Raw genomic sequence first — 4,821 nt, 5'->3', positions numbered from 1 at the left:
CTGCACCCTCTTAAAAAGTACATCTCTGACAACATTCAGTAAATTATATTCTTTCTGTGACACTCTCTTTTAAAAATAATATTTTATTGATTCCACAAGAATTTTATATAGCATATTGTGATCATATTCAGAGCCCCTACCCAATTCCTTCTCAGATCCAAACCCTATCTCCCTGTCTCCCCACTCCATGTCTTCTATTATTTTTTAAGGCCCATCAACTCTAAATTGTGTTGCAGAAATTCTCTCGGGCATGGGCCCATACTCTGAACACAGTCAGTGGGTGCCATTCCCTATGAGCACATTCCTCTCCATCTCCCAGCAACTATCAGTTGCCAGTAGATCCATAGCTAGAGGTGGTGTTTCTTGCTACCTTCCCCATCCATGCTAGGTTTTTGTCTGGTTTGGGTTGGTGTAGGTCTACTGTATTCTGTCACAATCACTGTGGATTCCTGTGCACAACTTCCATGTTTTATAGAAAGGAACAAAGAAAAGCAATAGGCTTTTTACTGTATTAGAATCATTTGCCTAAAATACATGACTTTTTCTTGGGTTAAATAAACACACACCCATACAATTAAAAGATTACTATTACTTGCATTGCTTTCAAGAACCTGTATGAGTTTGCAGCTTTGTGTATGTGTGTTATGCTGTGTATGTGTGTTGTGTTGAGTTGGGTGTGTGTAGTGTTGTGCTGTATATGTGTGATTTAGGAATCAAGGATTCCTTTAAAAATTTTTAATTGATTTTTTTGTTCACTTATTATCACATATCTTGATCATATTTAGACCCCCCTTCTCTATCTGTACCCCCCCATACCCCCCACCGGATTTCATGCATTGTCATATATGTTAAGGTCTATCAAGTCAAGTTTGGGTTCCTAGATTTCCTACAGTGTGAGTTCCTCCACTTGAGCCTGGTCAACCTATCTAGCATCACTCTCTTAAAGAAGACTAACTCTCCCTCAACCAGCAGTGATCATTTGCCCATAGTTCCTCAGCTGAGATTGGAGCTTCTTACCGATTTCCCCACTTCTGTGCTGGCTTTATGTCTGGTTTGAGTTTGCATGGGTCTTTGAATGCTGTCACCATTGCTGTGAGTTCATATGAGCAAGTTCCCAGCCACCTGAAAAACTCTCTTTCCTTGTGGTCATCACCACCCCTGGCTCTTACTGTCTTCCTGCCCCTCTTCCACAATGATCTCTGAGTCCTGGGTGGCAAAGTTTAATATAGGAATCTTATCCAGGGACATGTACACTGTAATCTCTTAGTCTCTATATTTTGGTCAGTTACAACTTTCTGTGTTAATCACAATCTCTAAAACGAGGATGCTTCCCTGGTGAGAGTTGAGAGATGCATTAATATTCTCTCTACCTCCTGTTCCTGTATGTTCCCTGAGCCTTAGGTATAGACATTGCATTGTAGATGTATTACTTAGGACTGGGCATCCCACAGACACTTATTCTGTGCTTGGACCACTTGTGGAACTCTGCAATAGTCTCCATTTGTTGCAAAAGAGGCTTCTTTGATGAGTGGTGCCTGGCATACTTGTCTGTAATATATAAGTATTCCTATTTAGCATATAATAGGAAATCACATTTGTCTAGGGATATGAAGGATATAGGTTTTTCTCTAGGATCTATGACCTCTCAAGCCATGTGTATTTGGCTATGTTTACAGTGCCACACATGAGTTTCCTGCCATTGAGCAGGCTTTAAGTTCAATTAGATAGCTGTTGATTGCCCTCTAAATGTGACACTGCTGTACCAATAGTGATAGCTTGTTGGTCCAGTCATTGTTATGGTTATTAGGCTTTATAGCTAGGTTGGACCATTGATTGGTTTTCTCCCTTAGCAGCTTACATAGTATCCTCTGATACCATGAGAGCTAGTCTTCCGGGAGGAGGCTCCAAGTCCTGTGTCCAAACTATGTCCTGTCTTCAGCAATAGAGACTTACCTTCAAATTCTAGGAGGTAACCAAAAGCTGTTGCACTAGCTTGTGTTATTCTGGGAATTTCTTGGACTACCCACAACTCAAGGGAGGTTTCTCTTGTCTGGCACTGTGTTTCTTGTTATATAGCCTTCAACTACACACATGCATATATATATATATATATATATATGTATGTATTTTTCAGTAGTCTTTTGAACTAATACATTCCTCTCTGTTTTTTCACAGCACCTAAACGTTATTTATCTCACTTCTCTCTCTCCCTGTATAACCCTCATTCTTCCCTCCCCAGTTAAAGTACCCCAATTTTCCCCATTTCCCTCTTGATAACACTTGTCTCCTACTATGCCCCTCTCTTGAGCTCCTTCTTTTTCACCCCCATGGTTTGGAATCAAGGATTCTTAAAGGCAAAGTAATCAAGTTCCCTTAAAAGGACAGCTGAAGAAATGATAAACATATGCGAAAGGAATTAGAGGAGGAATTCTATCCACAATAGCTTCAAAAAATCTTGAAATATATCTAAGGAAGTGAAAGATTGCATAATAAAAACTTTAATACATGGAAGAAAGAAATTTAAGAAAGGTAGAAAGACCTGTAGAGTCATAGATCTATAGAGTCAATATTGTGAACATGGTCATCCTATCAAAAGCAGTCTACAGATTCAAGGAAATCCCCATTTAAAGTCCAATGAAATCTTTCATAGCAATTGAAATAATAATCTTAAACTTCATATGGAAACAAACAGAAAATTCAGGACAGCAAAACAATCCTGGATAACAAAAGAACTGCTGGAACTATAACCATCCCGACTTTAAGTTTTACTACAGAGCTATAGTAATAAGAACAGCATGGTACTGGCATAAAAACAGACACAGTGATCAATGGAATAGAAACAAGGACCTTGATTTAAGTCTACACATTTATAGCCATTTTTGACAAAAGGGCCAAAAACACATCTTGAAGACAGCGTGTTCAACTGTTGGTGCTGGTCAAACTGGATAGCTACATGTAGAAGAATGAAACTACATCCGTATCTCTCACCCCACACAGAACTCAGCTCCAAATGTATCAACAACCTCAACTTAAGACCTGTTACCCTGAAAATGATAGAGCAGAAAGTACAAAATACACTGGAACTTATAGGCATAGGAAAGGACTTTCTGAACATGACCTTGATGGTACAGACATTAAGACCAATGATTGACAAATAGGACCTCATGAAACTAAAAGGCTTCTGTTTAGCAAAAGACACCATCATTCAAGTGAAAAGGAAGCTTACAGAATGGGAAAAATCTTTACTAGCTATTCATATGGCAGGGGGTTAGCATCTAAAATATACAAAGAACTCAAAATACTAAAAATGAAAACAGCCAACCCAATTGAAAAATGGGGAATGAAATTAAACAGAGAGTTCTCTGGTGGAGAAATACTTTAAATGGTCAACATCCTTAGCTATCAGGAAAATGCAAATTAAAATTACTCTGAGATTTCATGTTACCCCAGTCAGAATGGCTTTCTTAAAAACTAGTAAATGCTGGTGTACATGTGGAGAAAGGGCAACACTTATTCACTGCTAGTGGGTGTGCAGGCTGGTGCAGTCACTATGGAAATCAGTATGACAGTTCCTTAAAAATCTAGAAATAGATCTTCCATGAAATCCAGCTGTACCTTTCTGGAGCATATAGGATTCTATATCCTATATGAATGGATGAGACACTTGCTCATCCATGTTTATTGCTACTCTACTCACAATACCCAGGAAAGGGAAACACAGATATCCATCAATTGATGATTAGATAAGAAAAATGTGATACATTTAAACAATACAATATAATTCAGTAATTAATGAAAATGAGAAGAAAAATGGGGCAGCTTCTGGGACATGAATAGTCAGGTTTCTTTTTTACCATGTTCTCATCTGCTAAGTAGGGACAATAAACTTACCTTGAAGAATTATTTTAAGAACAGCATGTCAGTGAGCTCCAGGTCATCAAAGATCAGCAGGGGATTTTTTCAAGGGCATCCTGTTATTACATTATTACTTCTATTTGCAGAAAATGACAATTATGTTTATGTAATAGTTTGATAAGAGGCTCATTTGATCCCATGTGAACCTCTCATTTCTATGCTGCCACTTTGCCCGAGTATACATTTATGTTCTTGTGAAGCCAAATTCACTGCTGGAAGGTGCATGGGGGATTGGGTTCCCTCCTACCACCGTCCTTACAACAACCCGAAGCAAGAATTCTCCAAAACTACCATTTGGAAAATCCTAACGTGTTTATTAGGCTTGCTGGCTGAGCTTGGGGTGCTGATTTACTTACAAAAGAGTGGGCACCCCCCTCCCTCAATTCGTGGCTGTGCTGGAAAGTCCACACCCAAACATAAATCCTGTGGCTTTGAGAGACCTGCTCCTGGCTTTCTGGGCTTATATATCCTTAGCTCCTCCCCTTCATGAAGCTAAGGTCAACTGATTGGGTGGCAGGGGTAACAGGCTCCCCCCTGCCCGACTCTTCGGGCAGGGACTTCGGAAGTGGGGCTATAGCTTGTCATAGTGGTCAGAGGAACTTCCAGGTAACAGAAACTAATAAGGGGACATGGGGGAGGGGGAAATCTTTCAAGGGAAAGCAGATAGGATACAGTGGTATAAAAGATATGAAGGGGGAAATATGAAAGAAGTATGAAAGGAAAATAATGGAATAGGAAAGATTAAATGGGATGGTAGTGAGAGGGTTGGATGGAAGAGGGAATATGAGGAAGGTTAACACTAAAGGATTAAAAAATATGGAATCTTACTATTGCAGATTTCTAAAATATATCCATATATATATATATATAGTTTAAATGGAGTTACCCTACAACAGGGGACACTAT

This window comes from Nannospalax galili, unplaced genomic scaffold, assembly GCF_000622305.1.
Source record: "Nannospalax galili isolate Female #2095 unplaced genomic scaffold, S.galili_v1.0 scaffold1267, whole genome shotgun sequence".
Taxonomy (NCBI): domain Eukaryota; kingdom Metazoa; phylum Chordata; class Mammalia; order Rodentia; family Spalacidae; genus Nannospalax; species Nannospalax galili.
Note: the sequence above shows the minus strand (reverse complement) of the source record.